General features: G+C 36.7%; 1 pseudogene; it reads right to left on the bottom strand.

Annotated features, from left to right (window-relative positions):
• Positions 1-333: 333 nt before the first annotated feature.
• Positions 334-15612, bottom strand: LOC141690372 (putative wall-associated receptor kinase-like 16; annotated as a pseudogene).
• Positions 15613-27764: the final 12152 nt, after the last annotated feature.

The following is a 27764-nucleotide window of genomic DNA, read 5'->3' as shown; positions in this document are numbered from 1 at the left end:
ATACTTATAGTAGCTCTTGTCAATTGCCATCAAATAAAATATGATCTTGGAATTTCAAACAAACCAAAATAGAAATAGGTGAACATAGCAGAATGTTGCGAAAAAATGATTGCTGGAATAAACTTCAGTGAAAGAAGCACATGCTTGCATAAATATACAAAGTAGAAATAATGATGTCTTTCTAATATACTGGCACTTATTTTAAGTTTTAAAATATCATAGTAATTTGCACAGATTACTTTGAAGGTTCTACAAACCTAATAATCATGCATGTTTCACTTGAAGTCTATACAACACATCACACAAGCAAGCTAGGAGACTTGATTATCTATCTCAACGTGGGCTGCTTGATGGAAGCAACAAACTAGAAGTACCAGAGCTATATTGTTCGAGGTCTTGCCCATTATTACTGAAAGAGCTTAGCTGAATATCATAAAGATCTGAAAGTTCATTGTCATTACTTATCAAGCTTGCAGTTTCCTCGTGCCGATGACGACTAGCCCATGGATGTTTAGAAAATTTCCTCAAACTTTCTAATTCCAATGTAACCTCCTTCATTGTAGGTCTTTCTTCACCATCAAGGCTGAGGCACCTCTTCACAAGTTCTGCATCGGTTTCAAGTTTCTCTAATGTTCCTTCTTTCAGTATTCCAGGCTCTAGGATTTGGAAAATACGATTTTCTTTTACAGAAGTTATGAAATGTGTAGCTAAGTTCCTGTCTTCTGGGGATCTCTGCATGCAAAGTGGTTTTCTACCAGTTAAGAGCTCCGCAAGGACCACTCCAAAATTGTAAACATCACTTTTGTCCGTCAACTGGCCTGTGTGGAAGTATTCACTTTTGGCTACATGATTATCATCAAGTAAAAAGTTGGCTAGCTTGACATCTGTGTGAATGATGGGTATGGAAGCTGCGGAGTGTAGATATGCAAGGGCACCAGAAGATTCTGCAGCGATTCTCAGTCGATTTTCCAAAGATAACCATGACATGCCTTGATCTATATCGTGGACATGATCTAATAAGGTACCATTTGAGACAAACTCATACACCAACAGAGGTACTTCACACTCTAAACAACATCCCAGAAGTTTTATCACATTTCTGTGATTAACCTGTGTAAGAATCACCATCTCATTGATAAACTGTTCTATTTGACTTCTATCCATTACTTTGGACCTTTTAATTGCAACTACACGTTGATCAGGTAGAACCCCTCTAAAGACTATACCGTAACCACCTTGTCCAATGATCTTGTCAGAGGCATAGTTATTTGTTGCTTTCTTTAGTTCTTCATCAGTGAAAAGTTTTGTTGACTTAACAGCCTCACTGTCATTTGAAGTGCTTTGTTTTTTAACAGCAGACCACCATTTTGTCGAAAAAACTCATCCCTTAATTGAGCATGTTTTCTTTTCTTATTGACGCAGTATAACCAATTACTTCCAACGATAAAGGAGAGGCAAACAAATATTGTACCTACATGTAATCCATATTACTTTGGGTAATGATCAAAGAAAAGAAAAATAAAAAGAAAAAATTATCTCATGGTAATATATTTCCTAATACATTTTTCCCTATACTCAATCAATTAGTAGGATTTCTACTAGGTTCATTTTAGGCTTTCATCACTATATTATTCATTTCCAATCATCTGGTATATAATTGATGACCTGTATCGGTGTAACCTATGATGTGATAGCCCATAATAATACAAGCTCATTAATAAGAGCCCAGGGTCCAATAAGAAGAGCCTAGGATCCGTCAAGCAATAACTCTGAAAGACCCCAAGACACGTGACAACATCTTCACCGTCTAGATAGCCCACAGTCCAGATCAAAGATACAAACCCCTAAATCCTAATAGGAAGCTTATTAAAGGCTGAACAAAAATAGTATTAGGGGTTACTTCATTTCTAATATACACACATATATACACTGTAATAACCCCAAAATTTTGAACTTTTTGTAACCCTTATGAATAGTGTTTTTGCTGATTATGCTGAATAAGAAAACTTTTCATGCCACCCTATGTAGGGGTTCTTTTATTGTTATTCTGAGATCTTATTAGTACACTGGTATGGTATATAAGTGTATGTAAAGATCGTCAGAATCCAAATTCGAACACTTTGATTTTCCCGAAAATCCACCAGATACCAAAAGAATTGAGTATAAGGTAACAGGATAAAAAGGATTTAAATTCAAGGATTATAAGAGAGGATCATAAAAGGAATATAATGTATTGAGAAAGGTTAAGGAAACCCAAGTAATAAGATCCCGGGTATGATCCCTCAAACGATAAACGAAAACGAAAGTTAAGCGAACCGTATAGCAGATCAGCGGTCATTAGCCAAGTAATTAGGAGCTAATCAAAGAGGTTAGTGATGATGATGTCATCAAACCAATAAGAAGAGGATAAGCATGGGAAGATGACATAAGAATGATGACCTAAGCATGACCAAAACGGAAGGAAGTGTGGTTGATTTCAAGCCACACAAAAATCACCATGGTTAAAAGGTAATTAATTAAAACAAAAGGCAAAAACAACCAACAACAAATCATAACACCAAAAACACAAAGTTGACTTCCTATTTTCAATCAAAAGCTCTCGGCCCCTTCCATTTTGCAAGAAAAGAAAAACCCAAATCCAAGTTCCAAGCTTCATTAATTAGTGAGGTAATTATCTAAGGTTCCTTGTGCATAGATATAGATATCCTATAAGTTTAAGCTTCAAATTCCTTCACAATCTCTTCCTAAAATTCATGGAAGAAGAGGGTGAATAGTATTTTTCAAGAACTTGAAATTTTGTTCTTGAGTTTTTGTTTAGATTAAGCTTCGGTAAGGACTTTCAAGGGTGATTCCAAGCTCCTTAGTTACTTTTACTCACCAAGGAAGATATAATCTCATACCCTAGCCCTACTTTTGTATATTTAGAGTTTTTGTGTTTGGAATGGTTCATGAGAAGCTTGATTATTGTGTACTTAGAGATGTGTTTTTTTGTGATGTGTTTGGAGTTGTAAATCTTGTTGATTAGTTAAAGAACTTAAGTAAGCTTTTAGTTCATGGTTGGGAAATAGTATAAATTGGAAATATTGAGTTGTTGGGGCTGTTGTAGTAGTATATGGAGGAAGTTTGGTTGTAACAATGATTGTGGGTTGTTTGTGAATTGAATTGGAGTTGTACGAAATTGGTAATCGCGTAAACATAGCCGTCGTAATGTCCGATTACCCTAGACTGTTTTTGTTCTTAACATTAGGACCCGTGAACTTACTGCTAGGTTTTGACCATTTCCATGATTAGATAGTTCATGTTACGAGCTTCGTTTTGATATGTGATTCGTTTGAATCCGATGTACGGTTTAGGAGAAACGACCGTTTTAAGTAACGGCGTTTCGCGAACGAACCATTACCCCTCGCCTGAATTTGAAACATTGGTTAAAGACCATAAATGACTAACTGGAGTATGAAACATTTATGTAAAGTGGATTAGGCAGTTGGTAAGGTACTCGCGAAAGAATCGCCTTAAAACTCTTAATGGTTAATTTATTAAAAATGGTGGAGCCGAGGGTACTCGAGCGACTTAAGAGAATCATTAAGCGCAAAGCGAGCGTTAGAGTCTAATTGGTTAAAGTATAGATTCTTAAGCGACTTTGGTTTAATTCCAACTTATATGTGGTTTATAGGTTACCAGACTCAGCCCAGGACTTTTACCACCCCCAGTCGCTCAGGCAAGTTTTCTACCCGTTATACTGTTGTTGTGATGTATATATGTATATGCATTATCTTGTGATAGATGCATGTTGGTTAATTAGCAAATTTTACGATATATTGAAGCATGCTGATATGGTATATATATGCATGTCTGTTTCGTAATCTGGTTATCTATCTGTTGATTTCAATGCTTATAGTTGCATAATACCTATGCTAGAGATAAGCAGTAGTTGCGTATACCCTTAGTATAAGGGACCCAAAGGTGAACATTTTCTAAAACCGGGAGTCGATGTTCCTGAGTATATTATATATATTTATATATATATATATATGTAGATATAGTTTTGAAAACTATTAATTGAATAAGGTTTATTCGATAACTTTATTTTATTTAATGAATATTACTTTGAATATTCATTCGAGGACTTATGACTCAATTTATATTATTTAATGAATATTACTTGAATATTCATTCGAGGACTTATGACTCAGTTTATATTATTTAATGAATATTATTTGAATATTCATTTGAGGACTTGTGACTCCGATTATTTACTAAATAATATTCTTTATTTTATTAAAAAATAATGTTTCGATAATCAAACTTATTTTCGATTATTCAAATAAAGATAGTACTTTCGTATAAGTATATCTTTGGTTATTTAATATTCATTTCAAGTATGAGTTTAAAACTTCTACTTCAAATTATTTATATAGAGATTATCCTTATGGGAATATTGTTTAAATAATAATATTCAGATATTTTCTAATATATCGGGACTGATTTATGTCATTAAATCAGCATTACTCCAAACATTCTTAAAAGTGTTTTCGAGTCTTTGAAATGATTTTAAAAGTTAGAGCGGATCCCAAAACTCATTTTTATATTTAAGATCTTCCTTTCAAAGGGGATTTAAATACTCGCTCAAAACCTGAGGGATCTGGCTCTGTGGTGTATTTATATTTCGCAACAAGGTTGCTGTTTTGATGAATGAATTGATTACTTACCCAACGTTCGGGAAGTAAGTCCATCTATTGAGTCGGCATAAGCAACATGGGCTCAGTGGGCGTCCATGAAAGTGTAAGTGGCTCAGCGGGAGTCCATCAAATGCGTAAGTGGCTGAGTGGCAGTCCAGCATAAGGTCCTATTGCAGCCAGGGTGATGACCAGTGGGGAATTCGTCCATCTACTAGTAGAAAAGGTTACTTATTGGTATCTTTGCCTGATCAGCAAGATATCGGGTTTATGCCAAAATTCTTTTCCTTTCCAAAATTCATTGGAAGTTACAAACTCTGTTCATACTTTACATAAAAGAGGTTTCCACGAAATGTATAAGAGATATATATGTGGATATATATATCGGGACTAAATAAAGTATCTCGTAACTTCATGTCATTCAATAATATATCAAAGATTGAATCTATTCAAGTCTTAACTTGTGGTCTCATCTATGGGATGACCATTTGAAACCTATAATACTTTGAACAGTGGTAGTTCAAGTAGCTTTATAAAATGAAATAAGTATAGTGAAGTAATTGGTAACTTCATCTTCCTTTAAGCTTATATCCAGTAAGTAATTACCTTACACTTGATAAAGGTTTCCAGTAAGTTATCCATTTAGATACTTGCATTATTGTTTACACTATATATTATCTTGCGAGCTGTAATGCTCACTCTTGCTTCATTTCTTCATCACACAACAACAGTTAGGAAAGATGGCCGGACTCAAGCAGACCCAGCGCAAGCGCGTGGGAAGCGTCCCGCGTCTTCCCGTTGATGTTCTAGCTGCTATAGCTGCAGAGGTAGATCTATTGGTTGATCAGGCATTCTACTTTTGGGAACCAATTATGTATAATTATAACTTGTGGCAGATAATGGCAATTAACTGTAAACTTATCAAGTAATCATTTTGGGTTGTAATAACTTTTAAATTGTGGATTCAAGGACTTGTACTTATTTCAATTTCATCTCTGAGACTATAACGGGTTGTGGTATGTGTTAGTGTGGGGTCACAGCATGAGGTTATTTATTATTAATTAAGTTAAGTGATATTGTGGAAAGGAAGACCGTAACGACCCCAGATCTGGGGGTGTTACAGAAATGGTATCCGAGCTAAGCATTATAAACCTCAGAGATGATGCGACGATATAATAATAAACTCACAAAGATAATAAGAACTCTTGCCAAGTTCATAGTCGGACTACTTAAAGTAGCACTGACAGTTAAAACCCTTACGGGAACCCTTATAAGTATCATGATAGTAACTTAGCTCGTTTAATGTGTAGGCTCATGAGATAGAGGACCCAGAGATGTTCGAGCGTGAGCATGATGAGGCACTGCTAGATGCCGAGGATCAGGAGGAGCCTGAGATGGAGGAGGAGGAGGAGGAGGAGGAGGACCCCTTAGAGGAGTCAGAGACGGAGGTTGTGGTGATTTCAGATGAGGAGGACCCGGATGAGGTCCTAGTAGCTGAGGAGCATGTCGGAGCTATGGTAGAGTACACTGGTACCCCTTTACCCTCACTCCTGGTGGTCAGAGCTCCTACCCCTCCACCACTATCTTTGAGCCCTTATGATGACAACTCTGAGACCCATACTTCCGAGCCTAGGCAGACCGAGGAGGCACCCCCAGCGGCTCCGGATTCACCACCTCTCGACCCTGCCCATAGGCAGTCTTTGTTAGCTCACGGCTATGTTCAGGATGTACTAAGGACCCGAGTGGCTGTTGCTGAGGCCCGACTGGATGAGGTCAGGAGGGAGTTGGATGCGGAGAGGGCGGGTAGGCGTGCCCGAGCTTATGAGACTAGAGCTATTATACCCCGATCCTTGAGGAGGGAGCTGACAGGGATAGAGCTCACGGCCCGAGCGAGACTCCGATCACTCCAGGGGGACAGGCATGGTAGGATCTCCAGACGGCAGGCTGACTATATCTTCCGTTATGCGATGGAAAGGGTGTGGGAGCTGACTCGCTCCGGTGTGTGATTCAGGACCGGTGATGGGATAGTCTAGTCGTCTAGTTAGTCGAGGCCATAGTAAGAGCCAATTTTCCGGGATAGTTGACTTGTATATAACATCCCTTTCTCTGACTAGACAGATAGACTCTTGTGTATCACTTTTGGGCAGATGGCTGTAGCACTATTGTACTTTTGACCAGATCAAACTATGTATTTTCGCATTATGTATATATTTGTTTCCTTTCAGTTCAGTTCCTTAGTGACGAGATCACTGTTTTTATCATTATTATTACTGCACTTCTTATTAGAACTGTCATAATATAATAGAATTGCGAGATACATTCTCCCCATTATAGAAACTGTGCAAGGCACAATGTTGTGTATGATTGTGACCTAACATTGAATTTCCCAAAAAATTTTATCAGTATCATGCCGCCAAGAAAGATTGGAACTAGGGCGAACCCTGGATCTGAGGACCAGGGAAGCCATAACCAGGACGATAGAAACCAAGAACACAGTGAAGAGGAAGATGATGATTATGTTGAACATGATGACTCCCTGTATGAAGAGGAGGAGGAAACATATGATGTTGAAGGATTTGAGATAGAGGCTGAAGAAGGAGAAACTGAGGTTGAGCAACCAGTACCAAACCCAGGCATGGATCCCATGGGACAGTTCATGCAACTACTAAGGCAGAACTTAGAACGTCAACCCAACCCACCCCCTCAAGGAAATAACAATGTTGTGGCAAACTCCTTCAGGGATTTCAAGTCCCTTAAGCCCCCTGAGTTCCACGGATCAGCCAACCCAGTTGAGGCAAGGGCATGGTTAAAGGAAATGGAGAAATCCTTTGAGATTCTGAGTACTGATGAGGCACAGAAGACTGTATTTGCTACCTACCTTCTGAAAGGAGAGGCCAACTACTGGTGGGAGGCCAAGAAAAACATGGAGATATATGTTATTATAACATGGGAGAGGTTCAGTCAGTTATTTTTGGGAAAGTATTTCCCGAGGTTTATGGAGAACCAGATGGAGCTCAAGTTCTTGGAGCTAAAGCAGAATAACTTATCTATAGTAGAGTACGAAGCAAAATTTACCGAGTTATCAAGGTTTGTGTCGGAGTTTGTGAGCACCGAGGAAAAGAAAGCTAGGAGGTTTCAGCAGGGACTGAAATCGTGGATTCAGAATAGGGTGGCAATCCTTGAGCTTACGGATTATGCCACTCTGGTGCAAAAGGCAACAATTGTAGAAGCTGGAAGTGAACAGATGCAGAAGGAAAGAGAGAAGAAGGGAATAAAGAGGAAAAGTATGAGCATGTGTGGAGGTTCCGCAGGAGGGAGCTTCCCAACTAGAGTTAATAGGGGAGCAGTGTCCCTACCGGGAAAGAACACTGGGTTTAAGCGGCCAATGAGTGTGAATGTGAGCCAGAGCGGCCAGAAGTCAAGAATGTCCTATTCCAACCAGTCTCGACCCCCATTGCCAGCCTGTAACACTTGTGGAAGGATGCATACTGGGGAGTGTAAAGGAAAGCCAGTAACCTGCTTTAAGTGCGGTCGAGAGGGTCACTATTCAACTAAGTGCCCTTCATCAACCCCTGCTGTCATTCCAACCACCACTTGTCATCAGTGTGGACGCCCGGGTCATTGGAAGAGGGAATGCCCAATGAACAAACCAGTAGCTTCAGGAGCAAGCAGAGCTGCTTCTAATAAGCCACCTACTGCGAGGACTTTCAACATGACAGTCCAGGATGCTATGAAAGACTCAGATGTCATAGCAGGTACCCTTTCTCTAAATTCAGCTAGTGCAAATGTTTTATTTAATTCGGGAGCAACTAAATCTTTTATATCAAGAGACTTTGCGCTTAAATTAAGACTTAAGGCTGAACCCTTGATAGAACCCTTACGAGTAGAAATAGCCAATCATGAAGTTATTCCTGTTAACCAGATTCACCCCGCCCGTGAGTTAGGCATAGGGGAACAATCTTTTAGTCTTGATCTGATTCCTTTTAAATTAGGGGAGTTTGATGTAATTTTGGGAATGGACTGGCTATCTAGCAATGATGCTCAGATAGACTGTAAGGGGAATAAAGTTAAGTTGAATATCCCAGGAAAGAAAGAAGTCATATTTAGAGGAAAGAGGCAGACGCAGAAATTTTTGACCATGGCCCAGGCCAAAAGGATGCTACGAAAAGGAAATGAGGCTTACCTAGCCTATGTGGTGGACACGCAGAAGGAGGTGCCCAACTTACAAGATATTTCGGTAGTCAACGAATTTGAAGATGTATTCCCACAAGACCTTTCGGGATTACCACCCGATAGAGTGATTGAATTTGCTATTGAGTTGGCCCCAGGGACGGCGCCAGTTTCAAAAGCACCTTACCGGTTAGCCCCATTAGAAATGAAGGAATTAGCTACCCAATTACAGGAACTTTTGGATAAGGGTATGATAAGACCCAGTGTGTCTCCGTGGGGAGCACCAGTGTTATTTGTTAAGAAGAAAGATGGGAGCATGAGGCTGTGCATCGACTACCGAGAGTTGAACAAGCTCACCATAAAGAACAGGTACCCATTACCTAGAATAGACGATCTATTCGACCAGCTAAAGGATGCTGTTTATTTTTCCAAGATTGACCTGAGAACTGGATATCACCAACTAAAGATTAAACCCGAAGATATTCCCAAGACCGCGTTCCGTACCAGGTATGGGCACTATGAGTTCTTGGTAATGTCCTTTGGATTAACCAACGCCCCAGCGGCTTTCTTGGATTTAATGAACAGAGTATTTAAGAAGTACTTGGACAAGTGTGTGATAGTTTTTATCGATGATATTTTAATCTACTCAAGGACCGAGGCAGAACATGCAGAGTATTTGAGGATAGCTCTAGGAATACTCAGAGAAGAACAGTTATTTGCCAAATTCTCGAAGTGTGAATTATGGCGAAATGAAGTACAGTTTTTAGGATATGTGATCAATAAAGAAGGAGTATTGGTCGACCCCTCCAAGATAGAGGCGGTCTCAAATTGGGAAAGGCCAACCACACCCACAGAGGTAAGAAGTTTCATAGGATTGGCCAGCTACTATCGTAGATTTGTACAGGACTTTGCGAAGATCGCAGCCCCTTTGACACGACTTACTCGTAAGACAGAGAAGTTTGAATGGACGGAAAAATGCGAGAACAGTTTTCAGTAATTAAAGAAAAGGTTGGTAACGGCCCTGGTGTTGGCATTGCCGGACGGAAAAGGAGATTTTTTGATATATAGCGATGCGTCGTATAAAGGATTAGGGTGTGTGCTTATGCAGCACGGTAAGGTGATTGCGTATGCGTCGAGACAACTGAAGGAATACGAGATTAGATATCCTACTCATGACCTTGAGCTCGCGACAATAGTTTTTGCCTTAAAAATTTGGAGGCACTACTTGTATGGAGAGAAGTGCGAGATTTTCACAGACCATATGAGCCTCAAGTACATATTTACGCAGAAAGAGCTCAACATGCGCCAGAGGAGATGGTTAGAGCTAATCAAGGACTACGATTGTGAGATTCTCTATCATCCGGGGAAAGCCAATGTGGTGGCTGATGCCCTTAGTAGGAAGGAAAGACTCAGAATGATAATGACTTCGGAAGAATTGATAAAGGATTTCGAGAGAATGGAAATAGAAGTAAAGGTAACCGGAACCGGAACTGAAAAGCTGTTTAAGATCTCGATGCAGCCAGAGTTATTGGAAAAGATTAGATTGTGCCAAGAGAAAGTAATGAATGAAGGTAGAGAGTTAATGACTGGAGAAGGGATCCATACTGAGAGAGATGATAAAGGGATAATGAGGTACTCCTACCGGATTTGGGTTCCGAATGTTCAAGAGCTTAAAGACGAGATTTTGGATGAAAGCCATAGCTTAAGGTATTCCATTCACCCGGGAAGTACCAAGATGTATAGGGATTTGAAGGAGTATTACTGGTGGCCCAACATGAAGAGGGACGTAGCAGAATGGGTAAACAAATACTTGACTTGCCAAAGAGTAAAGGCAGAGCACCAGAGACCTAGTGGACTTTTACAACCCCTGGAGATTCCCGAATGGAAATGGGAACAGATAGCCATGGATTTTGTTGTCGGCTTACCAAGGACAAAAGCCAACCATGATGCCATATGGTGATTATAGACCGACTGACAAAGTCAGCTCATTTTATTCCTATCAATGAGAAATACACAGTCGATAGACTGGTGGACATTTACCTTAAGGAAATAGTGACGCGACATGGAGTCCCAGCGTCCATTGTCTCAGACCGAGACCCCAGGTTCAACTCCAGATTTTGGAGGAGCTTTCAAGAATGTGTGGGGACCAAGTTAAATATGAGTACCGCTTACCATCCCCAGACGGATGGGCAGAGTGAAAGGACCATCCAGACACTAGAGGATATGTTGAAAGTCTGTGCAATAGACTTTGAAGGAAGTTGGGATGATCACTTGCCGTTGATCGAGTTTTCTTATAACAATAGCTTTCATGCTAGCATCGAAATGCCGCCTTATGAGGCCCTGTACGGAAGAAGGTGTCGATCTCCCTTATACTGGGATGAAGTAGGAGAGCGGAAGATGCTCGGACCCGAAGTGGTCCAAAGGACCAAAGACATAGAGGATCTCATCAGAGGACGGCTGGTAGCAGCCCAAGACAGACAGAAGAAATATACAGACCTAGCCCGAAAGGACAAGGAGTATGAAGTAGGGGACTTAGTACTACTAAAAGTATCCCCTTGCAAGGGGTTAATGAGGTTCGGAAAGAAAGGGAAACTAAGCCCAAGATATATTGGACCTTTTGAGATATTAAGACGGATTGGGAAGTTGGCTTACGAGCTAGCCTTACCCCCGAACCTACAACAAGTTCATAATGTGTTGTGTGTGTCAATGCTACAGAAGTATCATCGGGATGCCAAACACATAGTGGAGTACGAGCAGGTGGATATGCAACCAGATCTGACTTACGTGGAGAGACCAGTAGAGATTATGGATAAGAAGGAGCAGGTGCTTCATAACAAAGTGATCAAGCTAGTCAGAATGCTATGGCAGAATCATAATGTGGAAGAATCAACTTGGGAACTAGAGAGCGCAATGCTAGAAAAGTACCCCCATTTTTTTTCTATTTGATTCCGGGACGGAATCCTTTTAAGGAGGGGAGACTGTAATAACCCCAAAATTTTGAACATTTTGTAACCCTTATGAATAGTATTTTTGCTGATTATGCTGAATAAGAAAACTTTTCATGCCACCCTATGTAGAGGTTCTTTTATTGTTATTCTGAGATCTTATTAGTACTCTGTATGGTATATAAGTGTATGTAAAGATCGTCATAATCCAAATTCAAACATTTTGATTTTCCCGAAAATCCACCAGATACCGAAAGAATTGAGTATAAGGTAACAGGATAAAAAGGATTTAAATTCAAGGATTATAAGAGAGGATCATAAAAGGAATGTAATGTATTGAGAAAGGTTAAGGAAACCCAAGTAATAAGATCCCGGGTATGATCCCTTAAACGATAAACGAAAACGAAAGTTAAGCGAACCGTATAGCAGATCAGCGGTCATTAGCCAAATAATTAGGAGCTAATCAAAGAGGTTAGTGATGATGATGTCATCAAACCAATACGAAGAGGACAAGCATGAGAAGATGACATAAGAATGATGACCTAAGCATGACCAAAAAGGAAGGAAGTGTGGTTGATTTCAAGCCACACAAAAATCACCATGGTTAAAAGGTAATTAATTAAAACAAAAGGCAAAAACAACCAACAACAAATCATAACACCAAAAACACAAAGTTGACTTCCCATTTTCAAGCAAAAGCTCTCGGCCCCTTCCATTTTGCAAGAAAAGAAAAACCCAAATCCAAGTTCCTAGCTTCATTAATTAGTGAGGTAATTATCTAAGGTTTCTTGTGCATAGATATAGATATCCTATAAGTTTAAGCTTCAAATTCCTTCACAATCTCTTCCTAAAATTCATGGAAGAAGAGGGTGAATAGTGTTTTTCAAGAACTTGAAATTTTGTTCTTGAGTTTTTGTTTAGATTAAGCTTTGGTAAGGACTTTCAAGGGTGATTCCAAGCTCCTTAGTTACTTTTACTCTCCAAGGAAGGTATAATCTCATACCCTAGCCCTATTTTTGTATATTTAGAGTTTTTTTGTTTGGAATGGTTCATGAGAAGCTTGATTATTGTGTACTTAGAGATGTGTTGGTTTTGTGATGTGTTTGGAGTTGTAAATCTTGTTGATTAGTTAAAGAACTTAAGTAAGCTTTTAGTTCATGGTTGGGAAGTAGTATAAATTGGAAACATTGAGTTGTTGGGGCTGTTGTAGTAGTACATGGAGGAAGTTTGGTTGTAACAATGATTGTGGGTTGTTTGTGAATTGAATTGGAGTTGTACGAAATTGGTAATCGTGTAAACATAGTCGTCGTAATGTCCGATTACCCTAGACTGTTTTTGTTCTTAACATTAGGACCCGTGAACTCACTTTTAGGTTTTGAACATTGCTATGATTAGATAGTTCATGTTACGAGCTTCGTTTTGATATGTGGTTCGTTTGAATCCGATGTACGGTTTAGAAGAAACGACCGTTTAAGTAACGGCATTTCGCGAACGAACCATTACCCCTCGCCTGACTTTGAAACATTGGTTAAAAACCTTAAATGATTAATTGGAGTATGAAATATTTATATAAAGTGGATTAGGCAGTTGGTAAGGTACTCGTGAAAGAATCGCCTTAAAACTCTTAATGGTTAATTTATTAAAAATGGTGGAGCCGAGGGTACTCGAGCGACTTAAGAGAATCATTAAGCGCAAAGCGAGCGTTAGAGTCTAATTGGTTAAAGTATAGATTCTTAAACGACTTTGGTTTAATTCCAACTTATATGTGGTTTATAGGTTACCAGACTCATCCCAGGACTTTTACCACCTCCAGTCGCTCAGGCAAGTTTTCTACCCGTTATACTGTTGTTGTGATGTATATATGTATATGCATTATCTTGTGATAGATGCATGTTAAATTAATTAGCAAATTTTGCGATATATTGAAGCATGCTGATATGGTATATTTATGCATGTCTGTTTCGTAATCTGGTTATCTATCTGTTGATTTCAATGCTTATAGTTGCATAATACATATGCTAGAGATAAGCAGTAGTTGCGTATACCCTTAGTATAGGGGACCCAAAGGTGAACATTTTCTAAAACCGGGAGTCGATGTTCCTGAGTATATTATATATATTTATATATATATATAGATATATAGATATAGTTTTCAAAACTATTAATTGAATAAGGTTTATTCGATAACTTTATTTTATTTAATGAATATTACTTTGAATATTCATTCGAGGACTTATGACTCAGTTTATATTATTTAATGAATATTACTTGAATATTCATTCGAGGACTTATGACTCAGTTTATATTATTTAATGAATATTATTTGAATATTCATTTGAGGACTTATGACTCCGATTATTTACTAAATAATATTCTTTATTTTATTAAAGAATAATGTTTCGATAATCAAACTTATTTTCGATTATTCAAATAAAGATAGTACTTTCGTATAAGTATATCTTTGGTTAATTAATATTTATTTCAAGTATGAGTTTAAAACTTCTACTTCAAATTATTTATATAGAGATTATCCTTATGGGAATATTGTTTAAATAATAATATTCAGATATATTCTAATATATCGGGACTGATTTATGTCATTAAATCAGCATTACTCCAAACATTCTTAAAAGTGTTTTCGAGTCTTTGAAATGATTTTAAAAGTTAGAGCGGATCCCAAAACTCATTTTTATATTTAAGATCTTCCTTTCAAAGGGGATTTAAATACTCGCTCAAAACCTGAGGGATCCGGCTCTGTGGTGAATTTATATACGCTTTGTTGTTTTAACAGGAGACCCCCATTTTGATGGAAGAACTTTCTCTTAATTGAGATGTTTTCTTTTCTTGATAAAGCAGTATAACCAATTGGTTCCGCTGATCAAGGTGATGCAAGCGAATGCCATACCTGGAGTGCACCAATAAATACGTAAAAATTTAGAATTTGTCGATATTATTTTTAAGTAAAGTGTTTTAGAAATATTGATTCAATTTCTGACTAGGGGAGGATTGTTACCTAAGATGAACTTAATCACAGGGAACTTGGACCTTTTAGCAATGCAACAACTACCATTTATCCTGCCATCTCCATTATAAATTTATAACCATGTGGACAAGAACATGTGTAACTGCCTGGAATATTAGTGCAATTTTTCTCACAATCATTCTTTTTTGGATCTGCACATTCATCGATATCTGAAAAGAAATCGTTCATGCCACGCGAGTTTATTGCTCTACTTAAATCAGGTAATAAATATAAAAAGCAGGTTATATATAATGTAGCATATACCTTTGCATCCTGGTCTGAGGTATGGATTACCCTCATAACCTTGTTTACAGCTGCAACGGTAGCCACCAAAACCTCTACCTGGTTTAATATCAATGTAAAGACTTTTATTATATCTGCAAGCATAAGAATTAGAGTCTTGCCTTGCTTGAGCACAGGTTATATTCTCATCAATCACCCGGTCAAGTACTATCGGGACAGTAGCTTTGGTCTTATTCCAAAAGGCTGTATCATGAAGATCTGAAAGACCACCGAATTTAAAGGCATTTTTTTCACCCAAAAACGCATAGCCGCAAGGATTATATGACATGTTAATTGTATGGTTGTAATAGCTTTCGAGGTAGAGATCAAAGTACTTGCGAACATTTACGGATACCTGGCAACAGCCCGTACCAGAACACTCGTCCTTAAGGACTTCCCCCGCATTGTGGCATGTGGTACTGCAAGTTTTAGGCAGAATATCGTCTTCAGTCTGGAAGATGTTACCATAGTCATCACAACCAACAACGGTCAACACATTGGCGGTAGAAAACGACATGTATGAAGAACCTTTATTTATATATAACAGAGAAACAAAATATGAACCCGAGAAGGGAGAACAAAACTAGCGTAATGCAGAAGTAATACAAATAAATTGGAAGTGAACAACTAGAGAGGCTAAAAATAAGGGCCACATTGAAAACTAACTCTCCTAATGTAACTACAATTCCTTCAGTTCCTACATTAACTCCACGACACAAAAGACCAGCTCAACGATCTAACTGATGCCTAACTATTACAAATAAACAAAACAATTTATTTAAAACAATTAAAACAAGTTTAAAATTATTTTTCCAACATTCACCCCCATAATCTTAAACTTATGAAGCACTTCTCTTCATTTTGTGATGCACTTCTCACCACCATCTCTTCATTTTGTGATGCACTTCTCACCACTATCAAGTTTGATGCACTTCTCATTAGAAATAATTTTGGAATACTTCTCTCCAGGGTGCACTTCTCACCCACAACTCTACAGGAGTGGTTCTCCCTCGATCAAATGTGTCATGTCTTCTTCGTCCATTTGGGATCTACAATTCTTTGCCAGATGTCCGTATCTTTTGCATTTCAAACATTGTAGCTTTCCTTTGTCCCAGCAGTCTTTTTCTTCATGACCCATCTTATGACAATGGTTGCATTGAACTTTGTTGCTTGTGCCTTTTGAGGATGAAGCTTTAGCTAATAGGAGTCCCTCATTTTTTCCTCCAATTTCTACCTCCCTCATTGATCTCCTTTGGTCCACGACGTGAAGTGAATTGATCAATTCTGAAACAGTTAATTTCGAGAGATCTTTAGTATCTTCAAGTGAGGAAATTTTAGTTTCATACCTCTCGGGAAGAGTCACTAAAAGTTTGTCCACAACTCTCTAACTTGAGAAGTCTCCACCAAGTAATTTGATTTGGTTAACGATGGACATCAACCTACTCCCATATTCCTTGACGCCTTCATTACTTTTCATTCTCATCATCTCAAACTCTCTCTTGAGGTTCACAATTTGCATCAGTTTGGTTTGTTGGTTACCTTCAAATTCTTCCTTAATTTTTGTTCATGCTTCTTTAGGAGTATCACAACCCATAATAGTTGTAAAGATCTCTTCCGACACAGCCGAATGTAGACATGAAAGTGTCTTTGCTTCTCTTCCCATTTCTTCATTACGTTTTTTGATTTGGGTTACTGTTGGATTTTGTGGAAGAGGGATTGGCTCAACATCACTCTCAATTGCTTCCCACAAACTAATAGCTTTTAAATATGATTTCATTTTGATAGCCCATGAATTATAATAATCTCCTTTGAATAATGGAATAGAGACTGAGAAGTTGTTTGAAGCCATGGAATATGAAGGATAATATATATATATATATGTGTGTGTGTGTGTGTGTGTATTTTTATAAGAGTCTCACAAGCCCTAGAACATATAGCTCTGATACCAAGTGAAGAACCTTTATTTATATATAACAGAGAAACAAAATATGAACCTGAGAAGGGAGAACAAAACTAGCATACTGTTCTATTTTCTTAATGCAGAAGTAATACAAATGAATAGAAATTTAACAACTAGAGTGGCTAAAAATAAGGGCCACGTTGAAAACTAACTCTCCTAATACAACTATACGTCTGAGACTTATTCCTTCAGTTCCTACATTAACTCCATGACACAAAAGACCAGCTCAACGATCTAACTGATGCATGACTATTACAAATAAACAAAACAATTTATTTAAAACCATTAAACAAATAAAATAATTAAAACAAGTTTAAGATTATTTTTCCAACAATGTATGTTCTTGCCAAATTAACCCATGCATCTTTGGTTCTGTAAATAGAGCCAAGCTGATCATAGCATGTTTCAACCATATGGTTATCAATGCGTAATTCTGTGTCAGATATATCGAAAATCTCAAGGTTTCCATCAAATAAGAAGGCATTGGAAGGATATGTAGAAGTGTCGTAGGTAATACCAAACCTGTCATTAATGGAACAATTTGGACCTCTGTTCCCATCTGATATGATCCCGAACGGATATGGTACATCGAGGCTTTCATTTGTTAATAATCAAAGTTTTAATTGACCTCAAGTCTACCAATGGCGATTTTAATATGTGTGAGGAATTCCAGATTCAATGACTCCAAGTCCGCCTCTCATAGATATTCTTGTTTTTCCACTTCTTTACATCTACTTTACTTGTGCTTTAATACCTTTTGCTTTTTAAAGAACAAATTGTTTGATGAGAAACTCCACTTATAACTAAAACTTGATTGAAGAGCTCAAATGTTATCACTGTCTATTTTAATATGATAGGCAATTAAGCATATGGCAATTTAACAAGGATAGTGTATTTAACTTGAAATTACCAAAAAAAATGATCACAAATTCTAAAGCAATAACTTTACATACAAAACCTAATCTGGTAAGACATCACTTTATGAACATATATGCACATAGGTGTATTGTGTAACTGATATATATGAATGTATCCTAAAAAATAACGAGGTCCGAAGCTTCGAGAAGGGTCGTAGTTGGTCCATCGAGCTTGTAGCATATCATATACCTTAGCATCCAGGGCTAAGGTATGGATTTCCCTCGTAACATTGTTTACCGCTACAACTGTAGCCACCATGGGGCGGATCCAGGGATTTAAATTTTCGGGGGACACCGACCATATTTTATAAATACAACTTTACATTTTTCAATTTTGGGGGCACTTTTCATATATTTTTAAAAACTTTAATAGTAAAATAATGTAAAATTTTATTTTAGAGGGACACGTGTCCCCCGTGCCCCTTAATAGAACTTCCCCTAGTAGCCACCAAAACTTCTACCTGGTTTAATATCAATGCAAAGGCTATTATCTCTATCTATATATCTTAATGACTACTCCTTATTTTATCCGTGGGTAAAAAAATTTACCCAAGACCCAATTTCTATATAGTTTGTTATATCTATGTACTATCCAATTATCTTAATTTGACCCATCTTAATTAATAGTTGGTTAATTTTTGAATTTCAAATTACTTATCCATAGAAACTATCACTAATTCATATTTTCCTTGATTTGTGGAATTAAATTAGATAGATACATACACTTACACAATTTCAAACGTATGTATAATCAATCAGTTTTACTTTCTCAAATTTCAAATCAAGGAATCTCATTATTCTCTCTTTCTTTTTGCAGATTACATGTGTTCTACGAATTTTCATCATGTTTCATTTATGAAAGCTGCACAATGAATCGAACGTAAGCCATCATCACTCGCACATCGTATACATTCTTCGTCAATACCTAATATCGATTACATTATACAAATCTCATTAGATTATATGTTCTAATATGATTTTCATACAAGTACTCTAATTTTACTACTCTATTTTTTGCAGTTATAGATCTCTCATACTTCTCTATATAAACTCTAATTTGAAGTTTTATCTAATCATGTTTGATTTTTATCTAATCGTGTTTTAATTTTGTGTTTTGCAGGATAATGAATGTGAGATAAAGAGATTTCTCAGTTTTAATCTTACACACGGTTCACAAACCAACTGTTTGATTAAATTTCTTATAGAGTTTTTAATTATTTCTATGTATTTGTTGTTAATCTGTTTTTTGTATTGATTAACGCTCTGTATTATGTTTTGTTGTTAATCCGTTTTTAAGTATTGATTAATGCTCTATATAATATATTTTGATGTTAATCCGTTTTCTATTCTTAAAATTTAAATATATAACATCTCACTCTTTATCTCTCTCTTATTCTTTTTCTATTTTTACTGGTATTGGGATTGATTTTATATATTTGTATAAATATTCTTACTTAGATTTGTTTTGATTTGTACAGGAAATTATGATATATTGATGAATTATGCAGTAGTGTTTACAAAATTGTCAACGGAGGTATCTGTTTTTGTAATACAAACTACATGCTTTTATGTTTTTCTGGATTGAGTTTTGCATATTGATGAATGTGAGATTAATAGCAGAAATATAGAACTTGATTTTTTCTGATGAAGAGTTCTTGGAGTTTTTAATTTGAGACTTGAGACTTCACATATTTCGTGTTTGACTAAATGATCAAATCAGGTTTACTGAAATGCTTCTGATCCCAACTTGAAATATTAAATGTTGTGCATTTACATGATTATAGTTGATGTAATTGATTTTAAGTAAAGATGAAATTAAATTTAATATTCTTTATGTTGTTTAAAAAAATATTCTTTACGTAGTCATTGGTCAAGCTAACAATTTATTTAACTTTGTGTTTTGTTAGTCTATCATATTACTTTATAGCAGAAATGGAACCGATTTGTAGGCCAAATTGTATGATCTATTGTATATATCTTATTGTCAGTGTAAAAGAATGGGTAGATATTTTTTAATTCGCATTATTTAAAGGTATAAAATTTATATTGTTGATTAGAAAATGTGTACATCACTCTTCTTTTGAAAATTTTGTGCTTTTAATATATAAAAGTATTTTATATGAGTTCATTTACATCCATAGCAATAAATTACCCGCCGCACTTTGTGTCTATTTATAGCAAGTTTAGACTTTTTTCGGTTTTATTATTATGCACAAAAAAGCAGGAAGAGAATATCAACTTAAAGTGGCTGTCAATTATGTTGAGAGTTGTTTCTCCGGCTCGACCACATGATGCTGCAATGATATTGCAATAAATCGAAAAAAATAATAGCAGAAAAGCGAGTACATCCAAGCATCCCTAAACCAACAACACAGGTCACTGCAAGAACTACAAATTAGTCAATCACTCCCTCTCTTCCCCTTTCTCTCTTACTTCCTTTGTGTTAAATTTTTAGTGGGTATTATAATTACTTTGCTAAAAGAACATGGAGTTTTGCAGGAATATCTAAATTTCCGGAGGCCTGAGTTCTAAGTATGAGCACAGGTAGTTGTTTTCTTCTTATTGCTCCAAGCTTGAAAGCCTAGATGTCATGTTTTTAACCAACAATATGAGTTTGCTGATTGTCAAAATTAAGAGGTAATATTACTCATAAAGTATGATGTTGATGTTGAACTTGGTAATTTGATGAGACATTCTATAATTAGAATAATAAATGATAATTAGTATGATGGTTATGTATATAAATATGTTTATTTATAAGTTTTAGTTAAATATATGTGTATTTTATGAATATCTACGGATGTTAAGAAGGTGTTTTGCTTATATATAGATTAATTGTCAATTTGTTTTGTTTGTATGTGCATGTTAGCTTAAGTTTTTATAATTTTACATATTTAACCAAATCATCAATTTATAAACACATTTATAAATTACATAAATCTTATTCGCTCACTTCTTTTTTCGTCCTTTCATTTATTTCATCTCTTTGCTCTTTATATTATGTTATTTTGTGTTATTCTTTGTATAAATTTTCTTTGTTTATAATTTGGTTTGTACAGGAGATGATGATGTGTTGATGAATCATACAACAGTGGTTATCAAGGTATACATTTAATTTTACGACACGCATATGCTTTTATTTTTACGTACAATTTATACATTAAGGTAAACCAATGTTATACCATTTGATCAAAACTATGTTCTTTCATATTCTGGCTATGTTTCCTTTTTTTTCTAGATTGCGTTTTTAGGTAATTTAGAAAAAGCATATTGAATTTTGATACATCGCTAACATCATTTTGTGGGGATTCTGAACATGTATAGGCTGGAAGTTTTTGTTGCAATCGCCGATAGTTGAATTTATACACACCTGCCGACACGTTCTCATGACATGATGCTCTCAAAACTCTCTCACAACTCCTTTTACCAATTACAGCATAACTGAAATATGTGAAATTGGTAGCTTTACTATTTTTTATGAAATTTGTTTTTACCAGCTATCTTTCTGAAAAAATTGAGATTAACTTGGCCTGGACAATAACTATTTTTATATATTCTAGGATTCCAGGATTTAGAGAAGGTAATCAAGGAAGACAATGGCTTTCCGCAATGTAAGAAAAGTGAATTGTGTCATTGTTTCAGTAGCACTAGGAAGGTAAATTCAAGATCTTTACCTCGCCAATGTGTGAAGATTATAATATTTTAACATGAAAGTTTATGTTAATTTATGAACTCAAATACTTATATATTCTAATGAGTTAGCCATAAGTACACAGTGAATTATAGCTTGATATACAAATATCTAAAACTGTTACTTTTGTTAAGTTTTACAATATGAATGGGTTGTACTGCCTCTATTAACCATAGTTGAGAATTTGTATACGTAATTAAGATTTTGGTTTCTCACCGTTGCAGGTTATAGTTAATATTATTTATTTATTACTATATAGTTTATAATATTGTTAGGTAATGAATTACACACAGGGGAGGTGAGTGTGTGTTAGTGTTTTTATGCTTTTCGTGAACTATTTTGGTTTTGAACAAAGTAAATCAAATCGTGTAGTATGATGTGTTAAAACAGAAATTAAACATGAAACTATGAATAACACAAATATTTCAAAACTCACTTAATTTTATATTAAAATTAAGAATGTTTTGCTACAAAATTTCTAGGCTCTTTGTTGCTAAAGAGCTTAGCTTCAATCTTGAGAGAATACACGAATTCTTGATCTAATTGTTACAACTAACAAAGGACCAGTGTTAACTTTATATGATAGTTAACTACTAGTTTACACAGTGTATAATAAGAGATGCTATTCACTTGAGTAAACTGTCATTAATCATTCCATTTTAGGAAAAGTATATCTACCATTTATGGCTTAGCATATCTTTGCACACTGTGTCAACTTTGGTCTTCCTTTGTCAGTTAATCTTCACCCTTGATCTTGCACACTCTTCAAGCTGTTTTTTGTAGACTTATCAATCCAGCTGATTATATTGCTTGTTGATTGTTAATCTTGGATATTGAACTGGTCTGCCATTTGTACTTTGAGATTTTACCTCGAGATCTCTAGTTTGGCCTATAGAGATCTTGACATCTCGATAAGTATATTAACTTATCGAGATCTCTAATACTCCATAGTAAATTTGACTTGTAGAAGTCTCTGAGTTCTCTATAAGAGAATTTAGCTTGTCGAGATCTCTCATCTTCATATCTTCACTTTGACTAATCGACATCTCTGAGTTCTCTAGTGACTTGTTGACTTGTCGATAACTCAGAGTTCTCTAGTGAAATTTGACTTGTCGATAACTTAAAGTTCTCTAATGAATTTTGACTTGTCGATATCTCTGAGTTTTCTAGTGAAATTTGACTTGTCGATAACTCTGAATTCTCTAGTAAACTTTGGCTTGTCGATAACTCTGAGTTCTCTAGTGAAGAAATGACTTGTCGATATCTCCAATCTTCATGTCTTCAAATTGGCTTGTCGATATCTCTCAGTTCTCTAGTAGCTTTCCTGAGTTCTCTATAAGTCATTCTGGAGTTCTCGAATGACTTCTCTATAACACTAAATATGTGACTTGTAGAGATCTTGACTTAAAACATTTTTCTCAAAACAGAATTATTCAACTCCAAGCTTCTTCATAATTCTTCTGAGGCATGATCTTCTTGATCTTCTTCCATATAGAATTCTTAGGCTTGATACTGTTTACAGAAAAAGACTTCAGTCTGCTCTTTGACATTTTTACAGACTTTAAATGTTACAAATACAAAATGCAAACTAAGATTACAATACAACTTACTCATGGTTGTCAATTTGACTTAGTCTTATTATTGTACAGGCATGTCTTGCACAACAATCTCCCCCAATTTGTGAGAAGATTGCTTAACACAAATTCATGCCTGTTAACAAGACTAACCCCAAGTTATGATGGAAGATAAGACTAAAAAAAAATTGACACAATTATAGCAATTATACATTAGATGATTTCTTTAGTTTGAATAATTACAAGTATCAGACAAAGACTGGAACTTTTGATTCTTCTCACATGAGGTCCTTTAGATACACAATAATTTCAAGTTCCTCTATGATTGGAGTCCCAGTTAGAGCTTCTATCAGTTTGAGTCTGTCTTGCTTTGGATAACCATCTAACATTTCAATTCTGAATTTTGAAAATGAGCCACCTTTTACATTTAGAAATCTTCCATCTTTAGAGATTCTGCTCATCCCTTTTGCTTTGAGTTCTTCAGATCTTTTAATATACATTTTAATTTACTCACCATACTTCCTCCTTTTCTCCTCATATTATGCTCTACTCCTTGTTCTTCTATCTTCCCTTGCAATCAACCATTCAGCTAAGATCTCCATGCTCTTGTCGCAGTATCCTTGTCCTTCAGCAAACTTATCACTCTCTTGATTTCTGTTGAGGAGAGAGTGTCCATCAAATTGCTGCCAAGAAAAGTGAAGGACCCATCTTGAAAGTAGATTCTTACTTCCTTCAATGTAACAACCCAGACTCTAACTATTTCCTCAGCCATTTGTTGAAAATAGTCTTCATCTGAACTACACCAGTTTAAGGGTAGAAAATCATTCTGCTTGAAACAATTCCAGATGGCCCTTTCAGTAACTTTGACTTTTTCAGTATGCTTAGCCTTCTTAGGTCTTCTCCCAACAGAATTGAAATGAGTTTTGTGTGATGGTTTTGCAAAAGGTAGGTTTGTGATTTTCTTGAGAGATATTTGGTTTGTGGTGATTGGAATTTTTAGGAAGGTATAAGCATTTTGCTTGTATAGGAATTTTGGCTTAGAGGTTAGAGGTGGTTTGATGATTGAGGTTGAGCTAAAGGTTGATCTAGAGTTGTTTGGATGTTTAGGGTTTGGTGTGGTTCTGAGCCATCATGCCTTCTCTTGCTTCTTCTCTCTTCTCCTCTTTTCTTATCTCATTCTTTCTTCTCATTGTTACTACCAGTTGCTCTTGAAGGTTGACTAGGATTTGAGCCAAATGGTTTTTGTTCATCATGCTTCTGCTCATCATCATCCTTGTCACTTCTTAGATTAAACTGAGTGGGTTGCAACATGGTGTCAACATTTCCGAGATACCTTTCAAGAATTCTGATCATTTCTTCATCTTCAATTTTCTTGATCTTTTTATACTTCAAGTCAGATTGAATAGTCATGATCAGTCTCATGTTCCCTCTCATACAATTCTTGGTCATATTTCGGATTTTATTCTTCTTGGTTTGTGGGCATATGTAGGTTACTCCTTTGCTTGGATATAGATAGGCTTCAGGAAAAGCTGCTATCTGTGCATTTTTGAGTTCATTGAGGAGCTGAGTGTCCTCTGTAATGACCCTATGAACCTTGTCAATCATTACATCCAGCTCAGATGCCCTTAGAGTTCTGAGATTTGAGATAGAGACTTGAATGCATCTGTCTACACCACCATCATTGATATTGATCCCAATCCTCTTTTTTAGATAATTATCAACATTCACCACTACTGCCCTGACTTGATTGATAGTTTTAGCCAATGCTCTATTGTATGTGATGAAGTTATTTTGAAGAGACATTCTCAAGACTGCAAGAAGTTCACTGAATTCTTGATCTTGATTTGGTCCTTCTACAGCCTTGACGAGTCTTTCTTTTCCAATCAATTTGAGCACTTGAGGAGCTTTGACCAACCTGAATAGACTCTTTGGATTTAGCTTGAGCATCCCTGAATTATTGAATCCTAGCCTCAATCTCCCCCTTAGTCTTTGTGAAAGGCATAAGTAGAGGAGATGGTAGTTCACGCCTTATGTCTTCAGGTAGTGAGGGCAGTGGAATGTTGAGTTTGCCCATTATGGCTCCCAAAGCAATAAAGTTCCGCATTTGGAGATGCTTGTGGGAGTCCACCAATATCTTAATGTCCGATTGTTGACTTTTGACCAGAGTAGTCAAAGCTTGAACTTGAGCAGTGAGAGATGCATTAGAGGTTTCCAGAGAGGCCACCTATGTCTTAAGAGCTTGAAAGTCTTGTGAAGAGGAGTGTGATGTAGAGACAGCAGAAGATGGACCAAGTGAAGCTTACATATGTTTTTGAATTTCATCCATAACCAAAGGGGAAGGAGTGTATCTTGCAGTATGCATTTGATCCAGCTTCCACCTTGTGTCATTTGAGTTGATGATATGATCTTGAACCACCTTGTGCAAAGCTATAAAGGAGTCTTTTAGTTGTGTAACACTCCTGTCAATCCCACTGGGATCATACCTTGACATCTGTTCTGAAAAGATTTTGAATTGATTTTTGATCTCATTCTGAGAGGGGATAATTTGATCCATCTTTCCCTTACCATCCTCATAATCTTGTCTTGATGTACATTCAATGTGATTTGAAGTGCTTTTCTAAAATTGTGGAAAGCCTTGATTTGAGCTTTGTAGACATCATTGATGGCATCATACACCTCTTAGGGAGTTAAAGATCTAGCATTGCTGCCCAGAATAGTAATGTACTCCTCCCTGAACTTGGTTAGCACAACATCCATTTCAATGGTGAAGTCCTTATCCAGCCAGGCATCATAGTTAGCATCCTGACCAGCTTCATCAATAATTTTAGCTTGGTTCTCTTCAACATCAGCCTGGTAGGTGAGCATGATAGCTTGGTAGTCCTGGTTGGACATGTTGGATGTGAGTAGCTGTTGGGATATCTGTGCAAGGCCACCAAGTTGATCAACTCTAAGATCTTCAATGGTGGATGGTTGATGTATGGTTTCTTGAAGCCACTGGGAGATTAAGTGTTGTGGTTGAGGTTGTGAGGTTGAAGGTTGAGATGTTGAGGGATCAGAACCACCTGTGACTGAAGTCATAGTTTTACTCACAGATTGCTCTGTGTTTATGACCAGTTGTTGTTCCACACTAGTTGTGGGAACCTCCAATTGAATTGGAGGGGATTTGACTGGGTTACTGTCATGTGCACCAGTCTCAAACCCTTGTGCTTCTTGCAAAGCACTATCACGTGAATGTGATAAATTAGCCTATCCCATAGCAGGGTCATTAGTAATTATACTCCTAACATCAACTACTAATGTGATTTCTGCTAGGGTTTTGAGGGGAGTTGTTCCTTGTACAGGAACCTCCAATTAAATTGGAGAGGATTTAGATAGCTCCCCCTCAGGAGTACTACCCTCAAACCTAACAGCCTGTGAAGGCTGATTTGCACATGAAGGTTAATTTGAGACATCCATGGGTTCTTCAGTAAAAACTGATGAATCCCCCCTGGTTTTGATGGTGTCATCAAGGTCTACCCCAGCTAGTAGCCTCTCACCATCTGAATGTAGTGTCTGAGTGGTGAGCAAGGTTTCTTGAACCAAGTCACTTGATTTATCTTTCACTTGAGAAATAGATTCAAGTGCTGGATGTGAAGAAGAAATTTGAGAGATTAGAAGTTGTTGTTCAGAAGTGAGTGTTGACAGCTCCCTCTGAATAGATGAGGGAGCTTAAATAGATGTGCTCTCACTTTGTGTGCCATCCTTATTTCTCCGACCATACACTTGAATTTCTTCAAGTGCAGGCTATGCAGACTCTATACAGGGTAGGTTCCTATGGGTTTGCCTATGTTTGTGCTTCCACAGGCTCAGGAACCATTGTTAGGTTGACTTGCACTGGATCTCATGTCTAGCATAGAATAAGGGTAGGTCTTAAATCATTCCATCATGAAATGTGTTAACTTAAGACCCACTAGAACCTTATTCTTAGTAAGAAGTGATTCAAATAGAATTTTGGATACTTGCTTACAGTTGTCAATTAGTGACCTATACTCCTTCAAGCATATGTATGTCATTAACTTTATGGTTTAAAGCTGACATAATAAATCTAGGTTGAAAAATTTCCTTACATCTTCTCCAATGGCATTGTTGGCCCGGTGCTCAATTCTTCTCAGAAAATAATTGATGAAGTCCATGAACTCATACAGCTCATCCTGAGTTGGAGCCTCCACCAGCTTGTCAATCCGAATTCCCAATGCCTGATTAACATCATTTTTAGAGATCTCCACCTGTTGTCCCTTGATTGTGCAATTTATCACAATTATTGCAGCTTGGTTCTCATGTACACTTGTCCTTGTTGAAGCTATGTTCTAAAAGTCCCCTAACACATCCAAATACAATACTTGATTAGCAATAAGAGCATCTACAAAGTAGGTCTCAGACAGGAACTTGACAAAACATTAGAAAATCTCAGGTGCTTGGTTTGCATCCAAAAATGCAAGAAAGCTAGTCTCCTTGGGGATAAAAGGAACAATATTACTGGCTGCCATT

This window comes from Apium graveolens, chromosome 2, assembly GCF_009905375.1.
Source record: "Apium graveolens cultivar Ventura chromosome 2, ASM990537v1, whole genome shotgun sequence".
NCBI classification, from domain to species: Eukaryota; Viridiplantae; Streptophyta; class Magnoliopsida; order Apiales; family Apiaceae; genus Apium; species Apium graveolens.
The sequence above is the reverse complement of the archived record's forward strand: the minus strand, read 5'-3'. Positions and strand labels throughout refer to the sequence as shown.